The sequence below is a fragment of the Neofelis nebulosa genome, chromosome 7 (genome assembly GCF_028018385.1).
Source record: "Neofelis nebulosa isolate mNeoNeb1 chromosome 7, mNeoNeb1.pri, whole genome shotgun sequence".
In the NCBI taxonomy this organism is placed as follows: Eukaryota; Metazoa; Chordata; class Mammalia; order Carnivora; family Felidae; genus Neofelis; species Neofelis nebulosa.
Window position 1 is genome coordinate 5586551 of NC_080788.1, and position 8529 is coordinate 5595079.

Genomic DNA, 8529 nt, shown 5'->3' on the forward strand with positions numbered 1-8529 from the left:
ACCTTCTGATGGGGATCATCCGCTTGTGGACCATGGTTGACCACGAGTAGCTGAAACCGTGGAAAGGAAAACTCCAGAAAAGGTTGGGGGAGGGGGGGGACAATTGTAACTTCAAACATGGAACATCTGTAAGAAGAGTGCAAGGAACCACCACAGAGCTTTTAGCCGGGCCTCACTTTTTTTTTAACTGAAGTACAGTTGACACAATGTTACATTAGTCTCAAGTGTGACAACATAGTGATTCAGCATCTCCTTGCCTTATGCTGTGCTCACCCCAAGTGTAGTTACCACCCGTCACCACACAGTGCTATTACAGCACGATTGACTTTCCTCCCTTTTATCCCCGTGACTTACTCATCCCGTAACTGGAAGGCTGGACCACCTTCTCTCCTTTACCCATTTTGATCATCCCCCAAGCCCCTTCCCTCTGGCAGTCATCCTTCTGTTCTCTGTATTTACGAGTCTGTTGTTGCCTTTTGTTTGTTTGTTTTGTTTTTTAGATTCCATATAGAAGTGAAATCATACGGCATTTCTTTTTCTGACTTATTTCAATTGGCATTGTACCCTCTAGGTTCAACTACGTTATCACAAATGGCACAATCTCGTTCTTTTTTAAAAAATGGCTGAGTGATATTCCTGTGTGTGGCGGGGGGACACCACATCTTCTGGGTTCATTCACCTGTCGGTGGACACTTGGGTTGATTCTCTATCTTGGCTCTTGTAAATAATGCTGCAATAAACCAGGGGTGCGTGTATCTTTTTGAATTAGTGTTTTCGCTTTCCTTGGGTATATACCCATTAGTGCAATTGCTGAATCATACAGTAATTCTATGTTTAACTTTTTGAGGAGCCCCCATACTGTTTTCCGCAGTGGCTGCAACAGTGCGCGTTCCCACCCACTGTGCATGAGGGTTGGTTCCTTTTTCTCCACATCCTCACCAACACCTGTTGTTTCTTGTGTTGTTGATTTTAGCCATTCTGACGGGTGTGAAATGATATCTCATTGTAGTTTTTGTCTGCATTTCCCTGATGATGAGTCATTTTGAGCATGTTTTCATGTGCCTTTTGGGCACGTGTGTGTCTTCTTTGGAAAAGAAAACCCGTCTATCCAGGTCCTCTGCCCATTTGGAATCAGATTATTTGTGGGGCTTTTTAGTGTTGAGTTGTAGCAGTTCTTTATATATTTTGAATAGTAACCCCTTATCAGATGGATTGTTTGCAAATACCTTCTCCCATTCAGTCCCTGGCCTTTTCATTTTGTCGAGGATTTCCTTCACTGTGCAAATGCTTTTTATGTTGGTGTAGTTCTGATCGTTGTTTTTTTTTTTTTCTCTTTTGTTTTTCTTGCCTGGGGAGACATATCTAGAGACAGGGTGCGATGGCCGATGTCAAAGAAATTACTGCCTGTGTTTTCTTCTAGGAGTTTTATGGTTCTATGTAGCACATTAGGTCTTTAATCCATTTTGAGTTTATTTTTGTGTGTGATGTAAGAAAGTGGTCTGATTTCATTCTTTTGCACGGAGCTGTTCAGTTTTCCCAGCACCGTTTATTGAGACTGTCTTTTCCCCCTTGTATATTCTTGCCTCTGTTGTTGTAGATTCATTGCCCATGTACTTGTGAGTTTATTTCTGGGCTCTCTATTCTCTTCCATTGATCTATGTGTCTAAATCTACCCTGACCTCACTTTTCTTTTCTGTCTCTCTCTCTCTCTCTCTCTCTCTCTTTTTCTAAGTCTTTACAGGGTTTATCAATTTTATTCATCTTTTCCAAGAACCAACTTTTGGTTTTCTCTATTTTTTGTTGGTTTTCTATTTCACTGATTTCTACTCTTGTTTTTATTATCTCCTTTCTCCTTGTTACTTTGGGCTTAATTTGTTCTTTCTCTAGCTACTTAAGGTGGAAAGTTAGATCATTGACTCAAAACTTTTCTTCTTCTGTACTAAAGCATAAATAAAACCATAAATATTCCTCTAAACATAGCTTTACCTGCAAGTATGTTGCATTTTCATTCTCTTTTAGTTTAAAATATTTAAAATTTTTCCTTGTGGATTTTTCTTTGATTTGTGAATTTTTTAGTAGCACGTTGCTTAGTTTCCAAATACCGAAAGCTCTTCTAGATTTCTTTTTGTTATTATTTCTGTTCAAAAGAAAACCACAGGCCCAAAATAGTATCACTTAGGTTAAGGTCCTAAGGCAGTAAATTGAGACTTAAGCCCTAACCCATCTGCAATTTCTGCCCCCCAGAAATGTAACCTTTAACAAGTCAGCATGGAGAGTTCCTGATCAGCACTGGGAAACTCACCGACAGATTCCTTCCCTTCGCCTTAGGAGGGTAACCTTGCCTGAAAGAGTGGATTCTTTGCTACTAATTTCCTTTTTTCCTCTCCCGCTCTACCTTTAAAAACCCTCCCTTTTCTGTACCCCTGTGGAGCTCCCCTCTACTTGTTAGAAGGAACGCTGCCCGAAGCATGTATCATTTAATGAAGCCCATTAGATCTTCAAATTTACTTGGTTAATTTTTGTCTAACCTTTATAATATAATTCCATTGTTATCAGAGAACATGCTCTTTAAGATGTCAATCTTTTAATACTATTTATTTATTTATTTATTTAATGCTCTAACGTATGGTTTATCTTGGGGAAGGCTCCATGTGTCCTTAAACAAAACCAGCATATTCTGCAGTTATTGGGCAGAGTGTTGTGGACACAGACGTGGACAGAGATGATGAGTGAGCACATTATAGCCGGTGAGTGGCCAATAGTTCTGGAGACGCTGAGTTTAAAAGACACAAACAAACAAAAAACTTGTTTGGCATATATCTTTGTTTTGGGAGTTGCAAATCTTCAACTGAATAGGAAATTGAAACAGAAAGCCAGGATCACTCCATAGCAGTCAGGAAGAACAGAGTCCCGACAGCCCCTGGGACCGCTCCTCATAAAGCTCAGAGGACAGCAGTGGGCCTTTCCCTGGCAGCTCCTGTTTGGATCAGGGACAAAGCCAGAGGCGTTATTACTCTGCCCCTCTATACTCCCCTCCCTCCCTACACCGCAGCAGATTTCTTTCTGCAGTAATGGATTCAAAGCCAAAAACTTTCTGCAGTGTTTCAGGACAGTTTTTTCTGGTGGACTTTGATGTGCATCCCTGCGTAAGGCCATATACACGGCAGCATGGTTTATAGAGATGTTGGTTTCTCAGGTTGGGTTCCCAACAGCAAATATTGAGACGGAAGTCGTGTGCACAGGGTATTAAGGAAGCGCTCCGGGGAGGAACAAGGGAAGGACTGGGGGAAAGACATAGGAAAGGTAAGAAGCCATCGAGAGTATGACGTTGGCCAAGCACCAATAGATAGAGACGGGAGTTCTGAAGAGTAAAGTATGCCTTGGAGTCTGTCCCTCCTCATGCCCCTGTGCCGGTCAGTAGCCCCAGACGCAACTTGGAGTAGGTGTGCTTAAACTCCCAGGCAGTCCTGGCAATCTTTGTGTGCCGGTGTGCAAAGCAGCCCGAGGGAGAGCCTCTAACTGTCACAGATAGAAACCACTGGAAATGAAGGGCACAGAAGCCGGGGGGTCACAGAACAGAAATGGTGAAAGGGATTGTGCTGTTGTGATTTTTAATAAGAAATACACATATTTGGTCTTTGTCCGTGTTCCTGGCACAGAGCTCCTAAAATCCTGGGGATTTTCTCAGTGATGAGAGTGATAAAGGCGTCTTTTAAAGCTATGTGAATGAAGCGACTTGGAAAGCCCCTGGGTCTTCCTAAGGGTGGGCTGTGGCCAGGGGAACCAACTTTGTGATGAGAGGGTTCGGTCCCACCCCTCCCCGCCGACCTCCATGCAAGGGCTGGAGGTTGAATCAACTGCCAATGGCTAATAATTTTATCCATCATGCCTGTGTAATGAAGCCTTCATATAAACCCAAAAGTATGGGGTTCGGAGAGCTTCCAGGTTGGTGAACATGTGTAGCTTTGGGGAGAGTGGTGCTCAGAGAAGCCATGGAAGCTTTGCACCTTTCCCCACACCATGCCCTGTGCAGGTTGTAATGCCCCCGATTTCGAATCCGAGAGACCACCAAGGAGCCGATACCGATGCAAACGCACGAGGGTTTATTTGCAAGCTTGAGCCTGGGCCCGACTATACCCGACACAGCGGAGCAGGGACTTGGACCCCTAGGTTAAAAGGCGTAGCAGTTTTATAGGGGCCAGTGGCCAATGAGATTGTAACACACACAGAAAGTTGCATAGTCATGTCAGTCCACACGCAGGGGTAATTGAATTACAATTTACTCTACAGTAACTGTTTGAACTAGCCCATCACTCTGGTCAGAATTGGCACGCAAGTTTGGCGGGCAAAAGGCGGGGTTTACATTCTCTGGCGGTTAGGGGTTCTGCATTCCTATTTGAGCCAGTTTCCAGTAAGGGTGTGCTCAGCAGCTTGACTAGGGTGGGGGAGTGTCTTAGGCAATAAGCAGGTCATGTGGGGGTTATACATGAGATGGTGGGTGTAGCACAAAATGGAGTTAGTCTTGCTCTGCTTGTCCAGGGGTAGGGGATTTTTGTTAAATTCCTTGGGTCCCACACAGCTCTTTCTGAGTTACTGTACATCCTTTTATAATAAATTGGTAATTGGGGTGCCTGGGTGGCTCAGTCGGTTAAGCGTCTGACTTTGGCTCAGGTCATGATCTCACAGTTTGTGGGTTCAAGCCCCGGGTCAGGGTCTGTGCTGACAGCTCAGAGCCTGGAGCCTGCCTCAGTTTCTGTGTCTCCTTCTCTCTCTGCCCCTCCCCTGCTCGCACTCTGTCTCTCTCTCTCTCAAAAATAAACATTAAAAAAAATAAATTGGTAATCTAGAATGTTTCTTTGAGTTCTGTGAGCTGCCCTAGCAAATTAACCGAACCCAAGGAGGGGGCCATGGGAACCTCCAGTCTATAATGCTTGGTCAGACGCCCCAGGTGCCAACTTATGATTGGCATCTGAAGAGTGGGACAGTCTTGTAGGACTTCACCTTAACCCGTGGGATCCGATGTCATCTCCAGGCAGAGAATGTCAGAATTGAGTTGACTTGTAGGACAGCTGGTGATGCAGAGAATCACTTGGTGTGGGCAAAAACAACACAGGTTGGAATTGGAATCAGAATCAGAGGGATCCAGTAGATACAGGCTGAGTCGCAACAGCATTTGCTATCTTAGGTCACTTACGAATGGAAGACCTTGACAACCTTTTAAAAAAAATGCTTTGCACCTACTTTAGTAGAATGGCATTTAATATATGATGTTTTTAAAGCGGGTGCCCCTGGAAGTATAGTGGGAAGTTTTATGGCTCAACCCGTTAATATCTCAAGATGAGAAAGTCTTGTCTCTTTGATAGCTATGCGTCTTATACTTGCCAGAACTCAGGGCAGGATCTAGGCTGTTTGATTCAGGTATCTGCACATACCTCGGACAATTTAGTTTTCAAAATCCTGCTTTGTCACTATACCCCCTCATGCTGAAAGTCTACAGTGACTTTCTTTTTCTTTTTAATTTTTTTTTAACGTTTATTTATTTTTGAGACAGAGAGAGACAGAGCATGAACGGGGGGAGGGTCAGAGAGAGAGGGAGACACAGAATCTGAAACAGGCTCCAGGCTCTGAGCGGTCAGCACAGAGTCCGACGCGGGGCTCGAACTCACGGACTGCGAGATCGTGACCTGAGCCGAAGTTGGACGCTTAACCAACTGAGCCACCCAGGCGCCCCTACAGTGACTGTCTTGCTGTTTCTGAGAGGCTTCACAGACTTCCTTTTCAGTACGACCTCTAAAGCGTGTGTCCCATTATATTAAAGGACAGGGATATTTACATCTGAATGTGAAAGCTTCCACAGGTCTTTGATGACAATAGTAGATTATATTTTGCATATGGTGATATTTCTACATATCCTGTAAACATACATTCCTATTTATGTGATCAAGACTTCTTCATCTGGATGAAATGAAACAGAATAATAGTGTCGTGGATTGTGCCTTCCATTGTATGCTTTTAAAATGGCAGACACAAGGGGCGCCTGGGTGGCTCAGTCGGTCAAGCATCCAACTTTGGCTCAGGTCATGATCTCGCGGTTCGTGCATTCGAGCCTTGCGTTGGGCTCTGTGCTGATGGCTCAGAGCCTGGGACCTGTTTCAGATTCTGTGTCTCCCTCTCTCTGCCCCTCCCCTGCTCACATTCTGTCTGTCTCTCTCTCTCAAATGAATAAACCTTTAAAAAAAATTTGTTTTTTAATGGCAGGTATGATAGCGCTATGATCCACAATGGAACATGTCAAAACACATCAATAACTTTATCAGACTTCTTTGTCACACCCCCTTTATGCATGTGAGCCATTCCTGGATCATGTGAGGGAAATGAGGGAGAAGATTCTTGGACGCCATCAAGTGGCCATCTGGGGAATACCCAGGGTGAGCTGGGTGAAGACCATGGGGGCCTGGTTTGGAGCAGAGCAATTTCCAGGAGAGATGTTGGAGGAGCCTGGTTGGTGGGTGAGGAAAACCACACGATGGCCTGAGAGGAGAGAAATGGTTGCAGCAGCCAAAGCATTTCCAGCGGGAGCATCTCACAAGGTTTCTTCAGAAGAACAGTTGCAAGGCATAACACGTCCTTAATCTAAAGACACTCGGAGATTTATTTCTCTTCGTTGTTTTCCCAATTGGCCACAAATATGAACAACCCCAGAGTCATCTGGTGCCAATAAAAATATTGGCAAATTTATTAGAAGAGTAGTGTGTTGATGAAAACAGCCCATCGCCTGTGCAGACGGCAGATATCAAAGGGGACATTACCCTGCCTCACGAACTGAAACCAATGAACAGATCCATCCATGTAAAAGATGACAGTAAAATGTCTTTGAGGCCATTACAGGCTCTGTCAGGTGAACGGTGCCCACATCAGTTGAAAACCCGATGTATCAGGCAGGATCCCAACAGAAAAGAGGCGGCACACTGGAAAGGGGACATTTCAGAGAGGCTAATGGAGGGATTACAAAAGTTTGAGCAGGGTTCCTGAAGCCAACGGGGAGGGGAGCTAGCAACAGAGGGAAGCTACCCTCATACCTGGAAGGGCAAAAGGAAGGGGTGGTTATGGAAACTGCTCTCTATCCCTCCACGTTGATCTGCCGCTGATGCACACCATCGGCAAACCCAACTTCCTGATTCAGAGAGGAGTGGACAGTGGACCCGAAGGGCCAAAGAGAAAAAATCTAGTGGACTCAACTTCGCTTTGGCTTTAAAAATTAAGAGTATTTTATTGAACAAGATTCCCTGAGGGGGGAAGGCTCCGTGGTTAGTATAATTGGGGACGTCATGGAGGACCCAAAGTCTTTCATCTGTCTCCTCTCCTCTCCCCAGGCTAGATTCTGTCTCAGTCACGAGAAGGCTGCTGTTGCTCGAGGTGCCACACTCAGACCCAACAATGATCAGCAAAAGAGGATGACTCTTCCTGGGGGTCTGTTTTTGGGAATGAGGAAACCTTTCTCAGAAGTCTCCCCAGGAGATTCTCTCTCTCCCTCTCTGTCCCTTCCCCACTCATTCATTCTCTCTCTCTCTCCCTCTCAAAATACATAAATAAACCTAAAAAAAAAAAAAAAAAACCTACCACCAACAAAAAAAGAAGTCTGAACAATCTCGTCTAGGGAAATGATACCCAACTAATCAAAATTTGCCTCTGAGCCAGTTTCTAGGGGAGGCGGGAGGTACATAGATGTTTGCACGAAATCGAGATTCTGTTAACAAAAATGAGGGAGAAACGTTGTGTGAAGGCAAACGGAGGGGTGTACAAAAAGCAGGAGCACAATCATAAGGTTTTTTTAGTATGTTGGAATTGGAGATAAAGGTGTGGGCTTTGCTTGGGCGCGATGTAGAAGGGTAATGTGGCCAGCCGAGATACATAAAATGAATACTGGCATACTTAGACAGCAGGTAGGGATTATAGTTTGGTTTTTAGAAGGAGTTCTGTACCTGAAGTGGAGCAGCCCCCTCGCCACTGAGAGAGGAGCCAAGACAAAAAATGGAAGAAGGTTCCAACCACATAGATGTCCCGGTCACAGAACACAGGCTGGAGGCACGTCGGGAGCTACCAACCGCATAGAGAACTAGAATAGGCAGAAGGGGAGTGTCCCCGTCAGTCTCCGTACAACAAAGGTACTTTTCCCACCCCCCGCCTCTCATGGCAGAAGAGTGAGGTGCTTACTAGAATCAAGAATAATTAATGCTGGGGCTGGCAGGACTTGTTTAAGGGAAGAAAAAACCTTTTAGATTTTTAAACCTAGGAAATCACTTAACGTTGTTAGCTTGAGTTCTATGCAATAGAGGTTTTATAGTTGAAGCATAATTTAATATTTGCTGTCATCAAAAGCCAGGCGTGTCTAAGAAGGTATGCATTTGTAAAATTGTGGTGAGCGCAGGTCCCCCCGAGGATGGCTGCTTCCTTAGAAGAAAGTGAGTGTCTCCCTCTTCCTGATTTATCATGTCCAAGTAATGGGCTGGGGACCAGCATAACTCTAAT